Source organism: Vanellus vanellus (genome assembly GCF_965231255.1).
Source record: "Vanellus vanellus genome assembly, chromosome: 3".
Lineage (NCBI taxonomy): Eukaryota > Metazoa > Chordata > Aves > Charadriiformes > Charadriidae > Vanellus > Vanellus vanellus.
Window position 1 is genome coordinate 127744296 of NC_138907.1, and position 18903 is coordinate 127763198.

An 18903-nucleotide genomic window follows, 5' to 3' on the forward strand; every position below is an offset into this window, starting at 1 on the left:
GCAGGAGCAGAACCAGGCTCTCACCCCCATGTGCTTCCTCCATAGCGTAAATACGACTGGGACACACTCAGTCTTCACAAACAAGTAAAAGCACTTTAAGGAGGGCTTTTTTCCCTCCCTCCACTTCATTTTAAATGGCTGAAGAATTTCCTCTGTGAATGCTCCCCATCGTGGCTCATGCTGAGTTATTTTTAAAAGCACAGAACCAGATTTCCAAGACCCTGAATGAGGAAACGCAAAGCTTTTATTAAGCAATAATAGCCCAGACAATGGTCAGCATTTCCCAAGGGTCTGAACACCGAAGCTGACAATAAGCTTTATTCCTCCACAAAACCCCCTTCATGGGCTCAGAGGGTTTGCTTTGTATGATCTAGGCTCAAGTTAGAGAGTTAAAACAAAAAGCTCTGTGGTCGTTTTCAGTGTGATTTCCTCCACCAATGCACATCTGATCAGAGGTAGAAAAAAAATCACTGCGAAAAGACCCTTTGCACTATCTTGCTCCTGTCTTTGCTACTGCAGCGAGACCCCTCAAAGCTTGCTATCAGGACAGCACTCCATCTAACTAGACCTTTCCCTTGTAGATGGATCACAGCTGACAAACTGGCCAATATTTCCAGGGTCAGGGGAGTGTAACAAAGCCCTTCAACTTTCTTCACTGCTATTTGAACCATCACACAATGACTCTCACTGAAGTGGCCAAAAACATGCTTCAAACCTCAGATCTGCTACCGCGTGGTATAATCAGATCCAGCGACGACATCAGCTCTTCTTTCTGAAGAAGGGGGAAGGTGCAACAACGAGGAGCTTGTACAGTCTCCAAAACTACCCAGCACCCGAGGTTTGGCCTTGAGTAAAGCAGTTCTCAGTCAATAAGGTGTCATGGTTGGCCACAACCAATTACCATTACACCTGAACTAGCTGGTCTGGCTCTTTCTACAGCTAATTAAAGAAGCAGGCACTTCTGGGCCACACAAAACTTGATTGGTTCAAGATGACTACTTAGGACAAAATAATCTGTGCTATAGAAATGGCTGGTTTTCTCCGCTGACTATAAAGTGGACCTTAAAGAAAACAAAACAAACCCCCCACAACTTTGTGGACAACTACATCTGTACAAGAGTCCCAACCTAATGTCTCCCAGTCAAACGCTGCCCTCACCTTAAACAGCAAGAAGCTAACACCAAAATTCATTGGTTCTTCAAACTAAACCCAGAGTATTTCTACACTCTCATCAACCCAGTGAAAGCACAGTGTGACTGCACAGCAAACCAAAGTTACAACTAACCTCACAAACAGGAAGAAAGCTTAGATTCAGTCCTATCACTTCCCAATCTGGTCTACCACACAGCCAGGAGAGAGAGACCACAGGACCTCTTTTTTCCAGCTTACCACAACTTCAAGGGTTTGTGAAAACATTCCCTAATCTTCTGCATATCTGTCAGTCAGTCAGGAAACCAGGAAAACTTATGTGCCCAAAGGAGAAAATACCCTTCACAAATACCTGCACCACTCCTGCTGCTGGTGCAACCTCACCAGAACGGCCACCACAAGCTGCAGATGCGAGATACACATGCCTGCTGCACCTCTTTCCCCCTTCCACTGCACATGGAGGTACAGACACTGGAAAACAGTTTCAAGTTTGTCTACAACTTCCTGAGGGAGAGAAGGAGAAGATGTTTAGAGGATTTAATTCAAAACATGCTTCATCTCCTTTGCTTTTTCAATCCTGCCTGTAAAATCAGACATAAGGCAATAGCCTCTATCATGCTCGGCCTTTTTTTACCATGAACTTAAAGGACTCTTGACCCAATGTAATCCCTCAACTTGTCTTATAATGCTACTGAAAAATTATTAATAAACTGCTTGTCTGTAAAACAGCTGTCCATGTCATACGTGCAAGCAACTGCATACTCTGTCTGGAAAAGTATGCAGAAATTCAGGTTATGTTCAGAAAATGGATGTACTCAGAAATTGAGGATGCCAAACACACCCAGATATTGCCAGAGAATTCACAGAAGCACTTTTTGTGCAGCAACATCTGTAAATCAAAGCATATTATTTTCCACCCTCATAATCAAGAGATTTGCTAGATTATCTAGAGATCTGTCTGATCATGACAGACAAAGCTGCTGAACCTCATGCAGCTGCCTGAAACGCACACTCATGCAAAGAGCTTACTCGTGACACCGAACAATAAACGTGGCCCCTTCAATGCTCACTTCCAATTAGCAAAACTCTCTGTGCGACCAGGAAAGAGCCCATCACAGCAAGAGGAGTGGCCACAGGTGACAAATGTGCATGCCAGCAGCCACTGCTTGGCAGACAAACTGCAGTCCCTGTCTAACAAAGTGAGGATCAGAAGCAGACTGCAGTCAGTGCCTCATCTGCAGTCAATGAGAAGCCAGAGAGACTGGAATATCGTTAAGAGGACAGACAGCAGAACTTAAAAAGGCAGCCTTGACAGCAAGCGTCACTTCAATTAACAAGCTGTATTTGCAAGGCCAGACTCCGAAGTGCTCCTCAGCATCCAATCATCTAGCTGTTGCTTAAAGACATACCATTATAAGAAGGAACTGGGTATCAGTTGGCTGAACAACTAATCCTAGACAGATGCTGAAAGTACCAGCAAATAGGCCAGTCATATATCCTACACCATTCAGGGCCCTCCAATAGGGAACAGTCACGCACCACCACTCATGCACCTGTGAAAATGGTTTGAGAGGTTCCTTGCAGTCCCGAATCCATTTGCCAAATGATACTTCATTTTGTGGCTCAGGGGAAGGCAAAACACAGCCCACCTCATTGCCGAGAAGGCTTTTTCATTGCTATCTTTCCAAATCATGTTATGCAACAAGTAATTCACTCATACACACGTAGGAGCAAAAATGCCCTTCAGCATTAATAACAATTCTAGAATACTATAATCTTAATAGAAATAAGATCATGGAGATTTCATTATTCAACTCTGCAAATTACTTAAATCAAGCAAAAAAAAAAAAATACAAAATTCCTTTCCTGCTCTAGCCTTCATGCCTGCCTGCAAGAGTACACACAACAAAACTAAATACAGCTGTTAACTTCCAGATGTAGTATAACAGCTATTTATTGACATATGGAAGATCCAAGCATGTACCTCAAAAGCATGTGCCAAGGATAAGTTATTCCAGGTACTTTAAGGGACTCTGCTCTCAAAAGAGAGTGGTGACAGATACCATCTTTTGAAACATTCAGGACTGTATTGTACTGACCTTTCATTGCTGTCAATGACCTTTACAGTGATACAATAAATTTTTTAGCATATAATGAATTTACTGCACTACATTTGCTCTCTGGGCTACTGAAGATCAGCTAGGAACTGATCAATTGTAGGCATAAAGCTCCCACGAAGCTGAAAGCTACAATGGAGATCTTACTGCCTGCATCAAAACTGCAGCAAAAATCTAGAGAGGTGAAGAGAAAAAAGGTGTCATTAAAAAACAACTCATGAGCTCACTATTTACATAAGGTTCCACCAGATTCACAGTACCAGCAGTGAGATCCTTGAAGTCACTCAAGCAGGACTGGTCCTGAAGCTGCATCTTTATTGTTTTGAATCTGAAGATTCATTTATGCCAGCGAGAAACCCCTCAAAGATAACTGCAAAACACCCACAAGCTTCCCAGGAGCTTGAAGGACAGGTTGCACAGGAGCTCTGAAACACGAGGGAAGTTGTATGTTTTAGCTCCAGTTATGCCATCAGCTCATTTGGATGACTCGTATGACTTCAGACACCCCTTCGCATCTCCATTTCTTTGCCTGCTTGGAGGCATCAGTGCTTTGTCATTTTGCAGTAGCATCTCAAAAACATGTGGAGTTGTCCACATCTCTTCAACCCAAGGAAAGGAGACACCACGGTCTCTTTCTAGATACCCTTATCTCCACAGAGGTATAGCTTCCACAGAACACATGAAGCCATCAGATATCAGCACCGTGTCTGCTGATCTATGCCGAAACCTCAGCCAGCCAGATTGTCTCATTTTCAACCGATGAAGAAAAATTATCCAAGGGGTATGGCAATGGACCAGAACGCAGGAGATTATTTCAAGACATCTGTAATAGCACACAATTAACAACAGCTCCTCAATTTTGTCTTATGACCTCACTCATTAGGAAGAGTTTTTATCACCCTCAAATAACATCTTTACAAACACTCCCCCCCATATCTCTGCAAAGTCTTTCCTTACTGCCATTATAAGCCCGAGGCTTCTCTTTCATCTCCTTGAGATAGAGTCAAGGTAAGATCTTAATTTCCTCTACCATCTGCAATGAAACTGCCTATACACACGTGCCAAACAAGCTAGAATTACACCATTAATTTCAGCTTAGTCAGCTTACGCTACAGACTAAGTCAATATTTGACAGATATTTAGCAAGGTCTACAATTTATTCAAATACAGTGCATTGTGCCCACAGGAGCAAGTATAGCAAAGGATGAGAGACAGCAGGACATGCTGCTTGGGATTTGGGGGACAAAGACTAGATAACCACAGCCAACTTTTGGCTGGACACCTCCTGTTGTCAAAAAAAAAAGATTGAGGGAACAGAAGAAGTGGCTCCTGAGATCAGTCCTCCAAACCAGGCCTACTTCATAAGAAACAACCAGCCTTCCTGCAAACAACACTATGTGGGAGCGAGAACATCTCGTCTTTCAGAGAGGCAGGGTTGCTACGGCAATCAAACAAAAGGCCTGTTGTCTGAACCAGTCCATAATTTCTCAACACATCCCCATCACTGCTAGCTATAGGGCAGTTCAGCCCATACACGGAGCTCCAGCTAAATCCAGTCTCCCTTGCAAAACCATGCATCTCTGAGCAGTTCTTAACAGCGGTTCATGTTTTCTGGTATCTTCACAGCTGTACCACAGCTGGCAGAGAACAAGTAAATTCTGAGGAAAAGGGTTTATGTGAAAATAATGCCGAAGAGGAGGAAGTCAAGTCAGCAAGCAGAGCGTGAGGAATAAAAGAATAAACAGAACAGAAAAAGCAGAACTTCACCATAAATTGCAACTGGCCCACTACTCTTACCCTTGGTTTTCAATAGAAACCATGGAAAAAATAAGAAACTATCAATTGCAGGACAGTCTCTCAGCTTCCCACTCCCTTCTGCAGTTTTTATAAGCTTCTGAAATCCAGTTGTTTAAAACAAGCACATCCCAGCAGATATCAATGCTATGAGTCAGCAATGTCTCTTCACAGATGTCATCTCTCCCAAAGTGACTGTTTTCCAGAGCAACATCTCCAGACCAAGCCCAGCGTCAGCACAACTTGCTCTGACTTTTCTGCCAGCACTGTTTAAAGGAAGAAAAACTGCTGAAACCACCCAGCATGCCAAGTTGGTTAATGACATTGCAAAGAAACAGGTTTGCCCCAGATTGTGTCAAGTTTCATATGAAGTGCTCCAAGTTCGAAGACTGACATTTTTCCCTTTTCAATATAAAAAGCTAGAGAAGGTAGAAGCAATTCCTTTAACCGCCACTTCAGTTTCGCATGATAGCATCTTCTTCCTTCCTCCATCATCACAGGTAGACACTAAAGATTCTGGATCCCTCTAATCCCGCTGCATTTGCTGGTTCATCCTGCTAGTTGGCAAAGCTCGTTGCTCACACAAGCCCTGGGAAACAGTGCCAAAATTGAAGATTAAAGGAATAGGTCAGTGAAAAATCCTAATAAACAGAGCATCCTAGGAAAAAAAAGTGTTGATATAAACCTTCCTCTTACACAACCAACCACGATAAGTTCCCTCCTGTCAGCAGATAGCAAGTATTACACGGGTCAGAGCTGCCACCAGCAGAGAAAGCTGCTCATAAAACACAAAGCTCCATGAGTGAAAACTAAGCATTCCTTGTTTTGTACATAACTGCCTGGGAGAGAAGAGGCCAAACACGAAGTAAACAGTCCATACACAGCCCAAACCAGCTGCAGAGCGTGGAGCTTCACACTCAGCAGTGTCCCTGGAACCTTGCAGGGAGCTAACGACGCTCGGTGAAAGGAAAGTGCCTGTGAAAACACAAGATCCAAATTCAGAAGAAACCCTGTTTCACAGTGCTGCAGCTCACCAATGAGATGGTTTTGGGGGTTTTTTTTGTTTGTTTTTTTATTATTAATTCAGTCACTGAGCAAAACTTAAAAACAAAAAGATACCTATCAAGGTTTATAGCAACATTTTCTCTTGCCCCTGGACAAACTCTTTAGCTACAGAAGCTGAAGAAAATCACACCAACAGCAGTGGACACGCATACATATCCTGCATTTGAAAGCACAAAGTTCTGCAGAATCTGGGAATTAGAAAACCTGACAGATTTAACTCTGGTTTATCCCCTGGCAAATTAGCTACTGTTTAAACATGGAGCCTGGGCATTACATCATCTGTTTGCAGGGGATTTTTTTTTTTTTTTTTTTTTTTTTAAACTAAACCATTCTTGTGTTCACAGCTTGAGGTACATCATTCATTCCTAACAGACTCAACAAAATGAAGGGGTGGATCAAACCCTTTGCAGGAGCCCTGCAAGCAGGGAAGCACACACCTAAACTGCTTTAAACTGTTTTGCAAGTTCAAACAGCAGAAGATCTTATCTGGAATTTAGCAGGAAATACAGTGTGCCCCTCGGGTTTGCCTATTCAGATTCAAGGATGAAAAGCCCACTTTTTCAAGTTATGATGTGCAAAGCCCAGCCTGATTAGGGAGCTGAAATCACACCTGCTTCTGCTCACCCGGCTTCAATTCAATGTGGATCTAAGGAGACATGTAGTTGGGCCCCATTTGATTCTTCCACTCATTTCTGTCCTCCATGCAAGTAACTCCAGCATTTCAGTCCTTCCAGATACCATGCTGCCTTAATGGACCAGACTTAAAGGCAGGGAAGGACCAGCTGCAAACTGAGCTACTGGAGATATTTTCAGTGCCTGTTTTCTTGTCCCAGCTTGGACGCTCATTCTGGAGACTTATTTTCCCTTGAGAGACACAGACCTCCATCAGTGTAGTTTTGTTTTGAGAAACTTGGCAGAACCCTAATTTTGCAGCACCTGCTCTTTGATGCTTGTTTCACAGAGCTTTCTTCAGTGTATTTGAAGGACCAGGCTCTCACAGCCTCTCCAAGTACAGCTTTGGAAAACACATGGTGCAATGGGCTCTCATGTGAAAACTCATACTTAAATGCTAAGTTGATCTGAGAGATTTCACACAATGTTTTTCCGACCCTTGGATCTCAAGGGTTGTCAGATTTTAGAGAAGAAAGAGGAAGAATGCCAGAAGAGACATTTCAAAAGGGTAAAAGGAGGAACTATTGGTCTCATCCCCAAGAAGAGCAGGTTTCACACAGAATCACAGTTTGTATTGAGTGAGGCCCTTTCAGATGTTCAGTGCTTTTCTGCATACCAAACCCACAGTGGGCTGTGACCACAATCCAGTGATATCGAGGAACAAGATTTCACAAGACTTTTGCTTAAAGCTTTGTAAAAACAAAGTAAAAAAAGAAAAGGATTTTTTTTTTTCCTAAACCTGGTATGGTTCTATGACTTAATCACATTACAACCTGTTAAGCTAAAACAACCAACCAACCCCAACTAACCAAACAAAAACCAAACCAAAAACCCAAACAAAATGCAAAAAAACACAGCCTTTTTTTTCATCATCATGCCTCCAGACATTCAAAAATACAGGGAGAATTTTATCCTTAGCCTAAAAAAATAAAATAAGATAAGCTTTATTTTTAAATCAGACCAAGGACAAGCAATTCTTGATCCAAAAAACCCAAACCCCAAACACAAAAAACCCCCAAAGTTTCAGAAAAATAAGTCTGCAAAAGTCCAGTTAAATACAGCTTAACCTTTAAAAAAGCCAGAACTGTAGTGCACACAGAAGAATAGGTTTTGCTGTCAGAATGTAATTAAAAAAAACAAAACAACTCAATTCTGCTCTGTATTGAGATAGCCAGGAGCTGATCTGGGAGAAAGTCAAGCAAACAAATTTTCTCTCCGAGATTCCAAAAGGTCATTGCAAACAATTACTAACATGCAATACTAAAAACAACATATGCCTATTCTTTTTTCCAATTTAACAAGATATCTTTACTGCTCTAGTTATTACTTGGAAAGAGTAATAATCCCAAGGATCACATAGCCAGTTAAATAATTATATGAATACCAAGGAACCATTAAAACCACATTTCAAAGTGAGTAGGCTACACAACTGTTTGTTTCCTCTTCCTTTCCCTCTCTGTTTGCATAATGCAGTTCCCAAAACAGATCTCATCTGCAGTTAAACTTGGGCCAGAATGAAGACATTCCTTCCCATGTATGGGAAATAAGAGAGATTAATAATTTCACTTCTCATAACAGAAGAGCAGAAGTCATAGTAAGAAGGCTTCAGAATAAAAAGAAGTGCCAAAGTCTGGAAAGATTTGTACCAATACCACATGCCTTTCCAGTTGTCTCACTGCCAAGCAGCCTTCAAAACAGGGCATTTTCTTCTTTCAATGCAACTCCAGTCCCCATTAACAGGAACTGTGTGTGTCAGCACAAACCTCGGTTTCACCCAGCAGCCTGCAGGAACTGAAAAATGAGCATCCTATTCTAGTGACCTTCATAGTCATATACAACAGTGAACCATTCTTGTCCATTCAGCGCATTCATTTATAACAAGTCCCCCAGCTTCATTAAATTACCCTCGTTGGTCCTGAGCAGATTCCAGATTTGCAATAAAGATAAAAGAGCACTGGAGCAGACCTCTGATACAGTGCAGCAACTGTGTCACAGGGGCCAAGCACATATAGGCATTGCCCTCCATAAGCAGCAGGTACTCATCCCAACCATCTCCTCCAGCAGCAAAGAATCAGCAAGCCCAGCTTCTCACTGCTCTGCCTCTCGCTTTGCCTTCTGAGCAACAGAAACAGGCCAGCTCCCACTGGGCATCTATCCCTCACAGCCTTGGGGCAGCAAAATTCAGAGTACCAGAGCTGAGTGAAAATATCAAAACACAGAGATTCTCTCTGCCAGGTGAGCGGGTCCCCTCCTCAGGCACTGCCAATGCTCATATCTCACATCCTGGGAGAACCAGGTTCGACTCAAGACAGGAATAACCTAATACAGGATCATTAAGACAGTAAATTAACAGTAAGAAAAGGGGAGAAGGTGAGTCTAGCAACCTCCCCTCCTCCCCCAATCCTGCTACGAAGGGAACCCCTCACCTCCTCCCACAAAACCCACAAGCAGTTTGCTGTTGGATTATCAAATTAAATCACCTCACTGAGGCATCATATAAACAACAGGGACTCCAGAGCTAAGAGAGGGAAAGAGACCAAGGCCATCCCTTCCAGCAACAGGCTATGAAATCAGTTCAACCATGTCACAAATCCCGAATCCAAAGGTCAGTGTCAACAGTTACGAAGCACTGAGATACACTCAGATACTATGGAAACGTTAACCTCTATTTCCTAAAGATTTATAAAGTGCAGAAGCAGGGGAAGATGACAGAAGAGCTCAGGTATAATCCCCTCCCTCCCCAAAAGGCTCCACATAAACACAAAAATAGACTGTACACAGTAGGAGTTAACACAGCGCTCCCTCAATACGCACACAACAGCTTTTCGTAAACAGGCTAAGAATAGGTACAGGGACAGCCAAGTGTCCAAGCAAGACACCCCTGCAAAGCAGCACTAAGCTCACAAAAAACATTGCCAATGCTGCTTTTGCTTTAATCAGTTTTAAGAAGAGGAAATTCATTTTGGTTCTTTTTATAATACCTACTCTATTACATTTGTCAAACAGCTGCCACTTTCTGTCCCAGATATGGCTGCTTTCAGTAGTAACCAAAAGGATCACCATGTCTGCACATGTATTATAGATCAGAGATGCATATTAAAACAGACTCGAGATCTGTCTAGAGATTACATGTCACTGCTTCCAAGTCAATGGAATTATACAGAGACACAAGTTGGTGCAAAGCCTGGGTTGTACTGGTATAAACTACTCCGGAAGATGCTCTGGGCCTTGCTGCCTGAGTAAAGTCGTCTGAAATGCAAACTCAGTAAGACAGACATTCAACTAATGCAAAAACACCTTGTTCCCCGACACTCCTTTGACAAGGAAGAAATAATTGTGTTGCTTGGCCTTTCTAGTAAAAATCATCATTGTCCAGGCAATGTAAAAGTCATTTCCAGAGAAAGAGCAGGTCTGATTCCTGAGGGGTGGGGGCAAATTAGCTTCTGTACAAAAGCCTTGAGATACCTGCCAGCTCCAGCTCAATCGTTACTCCTGACTAACTACACCCTTGAGACACTTGCAAAAGGCTCGGTGCTATTCATCAGTGCCACAAAGTGAAAACAAAGTCAGAAAAGCCTGGAGGCAAATGTGAGAAAACAACGGCAAGATTTCTTCGAATCTTATTATTTTCATTAAATCTTACTTTTTATTAAGAGTTCTAAGATTAATCTTAGGACAATAACACGTCACAGATGTTAGTGATTCACTGCATTCCCATGAAGTAAGGTAGCCTCAAACCTGTTTTATAGGCAAGAGGGACAAGAAGTTTGCAGACTACGACAGAGCCCAACAGCAAAAAAACCAAGGAGTTTCTGGGTGAATCAAATCCTGCCTGCTTTGCTAGAAAGGAACCACGTCAGAATCAACTCCGTGTTCTGCTTTTAGTAAGATCAACGAAATAACAACCACCCAGGACTTTTTTTTTTTTTTTTTTTTTTTTTTTTTTTACAAGATCATTACAAGGACAGCTCTTGCCTTTCTCTGGGTCCTTGTTTTTGTTTCCTGATGCATGGTTGAGAACTTGCAAGGAAAGGCTTAACAACAGCTAATTGTCAGACGCCACAGTAATTAGTGGCAACCTTCCAACGCATCCATCTCTGGCTGGTTTTCCGATAGCTGGCTCCTCCTCAATCCCCACATTAAAATGAAGGTACATAAGGTAGGCGGCAGATTCATTTACAAGTACCGAGGTCTTCCCAGGAGAGATGCCTAAGGAAAGAAATATCTTACCTAAACAATGCATGGGCTGGTTTGTTTTTTTTCTTGCCATTTGCTATGGGACTGCTATCTTTATTAATAATCTGAGAATGATGTTCACCTATTCACTGACATATATTATTAGGTGTACAATGCATTTCTGGGAGTCAATGGGCTCCTGTATCACATGTTATCTCTGGCCAGCGAATTACCTCTAAATGATGAAGCCAGGATCATACTGTCCTGCCTTCTGCCCACCTGCTGGTTACACATCATGGTTTTGATGTTACTACTCCACTTATTTCAAAGGTTTCCAGCCTATTTTATTTGCAGACCCTCACAAGTTTCCCCGCAGACAGGGAGGCTGCCGATAACAAATTCAGGACTGCTTTGCTTCAACTTTACAGACCCCTTAGAAAGAGGCTCACACCATTGCTCTATATATTTAGGCTCTGCTCTCAACTCCAAGGCTCCCCACTTGTTTGGCAGCTCTTCTTGTCACAAGCTCCAACGCTTTCATGCCAACCTTTTCCAGGCGTCATCTGCATGTCAGCAGCAGTACTCCACAGCATATACTCCACTCAACACCAACACAATCCAGAACACATCGCTTCCCACTAAGCGCCTACACAGAGCAGACCTGCAGTATAATTACTTCCTCGTGCCCATAATAGAAACACTAAAAGACATGTACAAATTTCATCCCAATGCACTCCTGCATTACATACAATGCGGAGGCATTTAATCAAGGGAGGGAAAGAAAAAGAAGTCTTTCCCACATTCGGTGACGTGCTTAATTTCATCACATTCAGATCTGGACCCACAAGGTGGGGTACATATGGGATGGGGAAAAGAAAAGGTTATCTTCACATGGAAAATTGAGATGTGTTGATGAGACAACATAATGGAGGGTGTTGACAGTTTTTAATTGTACTGCCTTTATACAAGCAGAGGACCCAATTTCCACATTAAGTTGCTAAACTTGACATCATCTGCTTGACTGGCATTAGTACTAAACCTGTTGAGAAGCATCCCCCAAGACAGACAACACATGTATAGAACAATTTATGTTCTGCTCTATGACATCTTGGCTTTCAAATGAATATAATTGACTTTCAAATTAATTTATAGATGACCAATCTACTGGTATAGATTTGAGATGACTACATAGCTCCACAGTCCCTTCATGTGACACACAAGATCTATCACAAAACACTAAAGCTCATCTTACAGAGTCGGATGTCAGAACATACACTTTAGCACAGCAGCACTCATACCAAAACACAACAGGAATGGAAATAAACCCCAGGCTACCTGCACGACCACTATCCCTAAGAAGACAGACAGATAAGAAGATACCTGCAAGTATTTTCAATCATAAAAGAAAGCATTTTATGAAACAAGACAGATAAAAGGCTACCAGCTGGAAACAGTGCATAAAGAAGGAAATAAGAGTGTTATTTGTGCAGTGGGAAATGTTATTAGCATTTTGTATTAGAAGAAACTCAAGAGGGTTTCTTAATGTTCATGTGCTAATCCCATGTTCTGATACTACTTTCAGGCAGCCATTTGCATTAGAAAAATGATGCACTTCCTTAATGCACCAAAATTCATGGGCAAGAGGGAGGGCAGGGGAGAGGCAGAGAAAACACACAGCCCCAACTCCAGGCAACGAGATCCCAACCATCTAAGAAACCACCTGCAAGGGCAGAAATTCTAAGACTCACTAAAACACGTGCCTTAAAAAAAAAATAAATAAATAAATAAAAGCCAAACCTCCTTTACATCCATTAGTGGCTACAGATATGTTGGTTTGGAGTTTTAGGGTCCCTCCCCTCACCCCCAACAAACATAAAAGATTCATTTGCTTGATTTATAAACCTTGATTTTGTGAATTTAATTTGTTTTCATCAACGAGGTCCAGGTCACTCTACAGCGTTATTGGTTATGTCAACATAGCCCTGAGAAACCCACACTCACCGCGAGTTAGCAGGGGCAGATGCCAGCAGAGGGAGCACAGCACACCTACGCACTTCTTGTATGAAAGACTAGGTATCGTAAACTTCCTCAGCAAATGCTAACTTACAAAAATAAAGATATTGGAACTCGTTTAAAGATTGCTATAGCCTTGTAGGGAATGTCCAGCAAGTCAAGGCAGAAGTTACAAAATATCCTTTCAAATCCATTTGCGATAGATTAGTCAGTCCTCTAAACTGTTCTTGCTGGTAACAGACATCAATTAACTAATAGCAATGATTTCACAAAAATGGGATTTCAATTTGCACTTCAAAACTGGCCCTGAAACTGCTGCGTAATAACATCAATTTACCTGGTCGGCCAGCGCTCAAGGCTTCCTACGCCCAGGCAATCCAGGGATCGATTAGCTGTAAGCCATGGAGCTGTACATGCTTCTGTCTTTATCCTTCCCAACAAACCCCAAAACCTCAAATTGGCTTTGCACCTCTTCTCAGGCAACATCCACCAACATCATTTGCATCTGACAAACAGCAGTTTAAGCTGCAGGAGCCAAACTCAACCTCGACAATCCCCAGTAAACAGTACTTTCAAGTATTCTCCAAGAAGAAAACTACAGGCTCTTTGCTTTTGAGGATATGTCAGCCACAGACCTGCAAGCATACTCATGCTAGCTTTAGCCCAGCAAGTGCAGCCTGTATCAGCACGGGTTAAGAGACAACTGGAAGTCCCAGCTGTGTCCCCCAAATCCCACATGAATGCTTCCCCTACTGCCTAGCCACATACTAGCAAAGATACGCCTATCTGTACTGAAAAGGCGCATATCTAAATATGCCTACGAGTATCACTTGTCTTTTTCACAAGGAAGCAAAAAAAAAATCCCCACATATTTTGCCTGCCAGGTGGTTAAGACATAGGAATCCCAGTCTTGGTTAGGATTCATTTGTTACAGTAACAGCAAAAATTCCATGCTGGGTTAAAACCCCAGAGTTAGGAATGGATTCAAAATGTTCGGTCTGTTCCTGCCCCAAAAAAGGGGTGTTTAGCAGAGATCACAGGTAGAGAAGTGAGACAACAAGCACTGGGAAAACCTATCTGCTGCTGAGGAGATAGGATCCAATGATCAGGAGGTCCCTTCCAGTTCTGTGGTTTTGTGGGGTTTCCAAAGCAGAAAAATTGCCTCTGGAATAGGAACCAATTCACATTTGACTGCTGTGATCTTGGCTTCAAACAGGTAGCATGTGTGGTTAGCTGCATTTCCCACCTGGGAGAAATGACTATTGTGGGCAGGGGGAGGAATGCTCTGGGGAAACAAGCAAGGCAACTGGGAGAGGTGAGAGGAGTCAAACAGCATGGAGAAAAATCAGGCAGCAGAGACTGAAAGGAAAAAAGAACAAATACACACAGCCAGAAGGAAAGAGACAAACTCTAAAAACTTAAGATGATGGTATCATGGCACTTCAAAATATAACAGTCATGGAAAGCAGATTCAAGGTGGGCTCTGGCTCCACATACGCAAGCAAGCCCTGGGAATGCATCAACAACATTCAGCTCCTCGGCCGAACAGTCCCAGAGACCCACACTCTAAGTATTCAAGGTAAGATGATGATGATCTTTCCCATCCCATGCACACAAACAACCCTTCAATTTTGCCATATATTGTGGAGAAACAATAAGTGAAGGCAATTCAACAATCATGTTTCTCTTGTTTTGTGCATTTGCTGCTTTTCTTCTGACTTGACAACAGCCAAAACCCATCCTCGCATGCAAACAAACATGAGAGCTAACAGTCTCCACTTGAAAAATTAGAGAATTTCAGAAAACTACTTTGGACTTCCGTTCTGCAACAAGACATCAAGTTGTTCAAGAACTGTCTGTACCACAGTTGAGCTGCCAGAAGAATTTGGCTGTACCATGCTCAAATGAAGACAGTCAATTACCCCTGCTCCAGAATCTCTTAATACTGAGCTAAACAGATGCAAACTCCTGTTTCTGGAATGAAAAACTGAAAAGAAGAGGCATCCCAAAGCTGTGAATGAATACAGATAAAGCTGCATATAACAACTGGACTCTCAGATGGTCCATGAAGTTAAGGGGTTTGTCAGGGGGAGAACACTTCTCTCCCCATCACCACATAATCAGACCATGGTTCGTTTCTGATGCTACTGCTGCACAGAAACTAGATTAAGATTACTAATTACTTGATAACACCCAACAACGTACAAAACGCACCCCATGTTCCAAGAACCTTACTATCTTAAATGTAACAGAAACACCAATCAAAATATATTTGTACCATCTGTTTTAGACTTTGACATCTCTCATATATATATAGATTTCTCCATGAAACCAGAAATATCTGTAAGATAATCAACTGCATGTGACATCCCTTTCAGGAGACAAAGTTAATCTTCTTCATACAGATGTTAGACTTGCAGCACAGAAACCCAGAAATTTTAAAGCCAAGTTATCATATCGGGATAACAACACACACAATTTATCAGGCACATGCATAAGCAACAAGAGATCAGAAACTAGTCACTGAGACTCTCAGTGTTTGGATTTTAACACACACAGTGAAAGAACGGCATATCTAGAGTGCCTCTCCACATCTTTGTGAATCCTTAATACCATTTTAACCATTTCCAGCTCCTCCAGGCTCAAAGTTGCTTGGTTTTGGACCAGCATAACAGGGCGTTAGGCAGTCAGCAGCAATCTATTCGCCCCATACTGGTAAAATTTTTGATTGAGGAAAGACCCCTATGTTTTTGAGCAAGAAGAGACCTCATGTGGGGAAAACAGCTGGGGGGAAAAAAAAAATAAATCAACAGCATGAACCTCAACTTTCAGCAAACAATTCACGGGAGCATAACCTGAGCATACCAAAACCGCTGAGAAGCCCAGAAACAATATCCTTGTCTTTTCTGTCCTCACCATCTCGCCAGGCAAAACCCCAGCAAGAGCAACAGGGAGCACGCACCGATCCAAGGGAACGGGCCGCCACAGGCTGCGGCCAGCAGGAGGGCTTCGTCAAGTTTCCAAGACACAGGACGACCCTGCGAGACGGCAAAGAGCGCATTGGGGTCAGCGCTTTCGGTGACCGTCGAAGCCAGACCAGCCGCTAGGCCTCAAGCCCCCACACCGAAACCTTCCTCGGAGCGGGAGGAATGGGGCTGTGCCGGCCATGGGGGGCACGACGTCCCCTCGAAGCACAGGAGACGCCGCCGGCAGTCAGGAGAGACGGGACAAGAGGGTCCCCAGGGCCGCCTGCGTCCCAGCCCCTCACAGAGTTAGCCGAAAGAGGCGGGAGGGAGGGCGGGGGGTCGGCAGGAAGCCTGGAGCCCATCAGCAGCGCCCGGGCACCAGGTGCCATCGAGACCCTTCAGCCATGAGGGGACACCCCCACACACAGCGTCCGTCACCCTGCGAGACCCCCACAACGCCTCCCACGCTGTGAGGGACCTCCCTCACAGCCTCCCCTGCCCTGAGGGACCCCCACACACCGCGTCCGCTGCCTTCTGGGACCCCCCTCACAGCCTCCCCTGCCCTGAGGGACCCCCACACACCGTGTCCCCTGCCCCGAGGGACCCTGTCCCCCCGGCCTGCCCCTCAGGGGCGCCCCCCGCCGCCGCTTCAGGGGGCTTCCTCCGGACTGTACCACTCCCGGGCTGCCCCGGGGGTGGTAGTAGGGGGGTGTGCTACAGCCACCCCCACCCCCCCCGCCGCCGCGTACGATCCACCCTACCTCTTGGCGCCCTCACTTCACCCTCCTGGCCGAGCCGCCGTCCCGGCGCCCGCTGCACCGCGCTCCGTCAGTGGCTGGGGGGGGAGCCATAGCCGCTGCCTCCTCTTCCCCCGCCGCCCGCCCTCCCCCGCTCCCCCCCCACCCCCCCCTGGTCCGGACACAGTTGGTTTGTTCCGAGAAGCCGGCCGGTCTTCTACACACACCCCCCCTAAACCGCTGGATCTCTCACGTCTTCGGCCATTTCCGACCGAACCGGCGGAAGTTGCCGAAGTGGTGGCGGAACTTAACGGCCTAATCCGAAGGGTGGGCGGAGATGGCCGAAGCGGCGGCGGAGATAGCCGAAAGGCTGATGGGGCGGGAGAGCAGAAACGCGGAGGAGGAGACTCTTGGCTCCGGAACCCGAAGCTCCCCAGCTCTGCGCCGTCTCCAGCGCGGGGAGAAAGGGCCCGAAGCGACGGAAGACTCACACAGTTACCTCCCGACCCTGAGGAGGGGAGCGAGGCGGCAAAGCGAAGGGGAGGTCTGTCCCTTTAAATGGCGGAGGAGGCGGAGCAGCTGCTCCCGCCCCTCCGAGGCCCCGCCCACCTGGCGCCGTGCATGCGCGCTGCGCCGGGGCGCTTTTCCCGCCTCAAGGCGGGCATGTGCTCCGCTGCTTCTCCCGCCCCTTCTCCTGACAGAGGAGCCGCCATGAGGAGCCGCGGTCCCCTCAGTGCCTGACGCCGCCTCGCACGGGTAGTTGTGTCCCAGCCCTTCAGCTGCAGCAGTCCTGTCTCTGCCCCCCAGCACCCCTGCGAGGCTGGGGGTGCGCCCATGGAGCTCAGTCATGCCTCAGCCATGCCGGTCAAACCACGGTGGTGACTGCAAAGTTGCCGCTGATCCCCCCCAGAGAGATGTCCAGGCAAAAAAGGAGTTATGAAAACAACTATATTGTAGTAAGCTGATATAAAGACATAAAGACTGGCTGCAGAGCCTGCTTACAGGTACTAAAATAGCACTACAGATTTGAATTCTTTACAAAATTACACCAAGATCCAACCTGGAAGGTTTGCATTAACAGCACAAAATTTCACTCATTCTGGACAATGGTACTTTTAAATACCAAGTGGTGTTAAATGTCATTAGTGCTTAAATGTTGTTAAGTCACAGCAGCTATGTAAAATTTAGGTTGACAAGTACTGAACGTACCATGCAACAGATGGTGATTGAAGCAAATTTAAAAAAAAAAAAAAAAAGCAATGGGGAAATAAAGGAGGGGACATGGAGGCAAGTAATAGTGCCACCATCTTCTCACAACAAAGCCAAGTCAAGCAGGTTCAGTAGTCTGCTTCCTTGCTTTATGCTCTTTAACTATAATTTTATATTTTAGAGGCCCCATGAAAGGCATTCGTATCTCTGGGAATCAAATCCCACCCCAAAGCACACAAACTGACAACTTTTGGGGGATTAGAGAACTTTCACAGGAAGAAATGGGGTTTTATCTCTGTAGGAGTGGAGAGGGTGGCAACTGTGGTGTGTCTCTGGCCCCAAAGCTCCAGGAATCTCAGCTTTAATAAAACATGAGCACTTCAAAACTGCGAGAAACCACTTTTCCACCGCTCTGCACTTTTTAACAGTCATTTACACATGTGTAAAGAATGCAAGGAGAAACTAACTTTTATACTGAGATGAAAAAACGGTGGGGGGTAAGGCGGGGGGCACAGGTCTACGCTTTGATAAACAATACAAAATCCAATTTCACAAGCAGGGAACGTGCTGTACTGAAGGGCAGGAATAGGTACTGCAGGTTCAAAGGCTCTAAGAAACAATACTTTATATTTTCAGGGGAAAAAAAAGATAGACTATGACTGCATTGCACAGTATAATGAAAAAATTAACATCGGAATCATTAACACACCCACGTTGTCCTAGCACACACATCTGTTCCCACTCTGCCTCTGGGGCAGAGGTCTAAAAATACTAGATCCTGCTATACAGAAGAGTGCAGGTGCAATGCAAAGACACCCAAAAAGCAGGAGCAGTTCAGATCTTGCCCCTTCTGTTTGACCTGCTCACCAACCAAGCAGCCAGCTTGTGCACAGCTCCCGGCCAGCTAGCACAAGTAGGGTATTTGCAGCCAGCAGCCTAATTAACGATAGGAGGTTTGGGATTTCAGGGGGTGCCTGGGGCTACCAGCAAGGCAGTGATAAAGAA

The 18903-nt window shown here is 44.7% G+C and overlaps 1 long non-coding RNA gene across 1 annotated transcript in view; it reads right to left on the reverse strand.

The window, feature by feature from the left end:
- Positions 1 to 16817, reverse strand: part of LOC309670513 — a 96432-nt gene extending 79615 nt beyond the window's left edge. Inside the window, exon 1 of the long non-coding RNA XR_014269013.1 lies at positions 16714 to 16817. This is a non-coding gene — a long non-coding RNA (uncharacterized lncRNA). The remainder of the gene's footprint in view (positions 1 to 16713) is intronic.
- Between the last annotated feature and the right edge of the window lie 2086 nt (positions 16818 to 18903).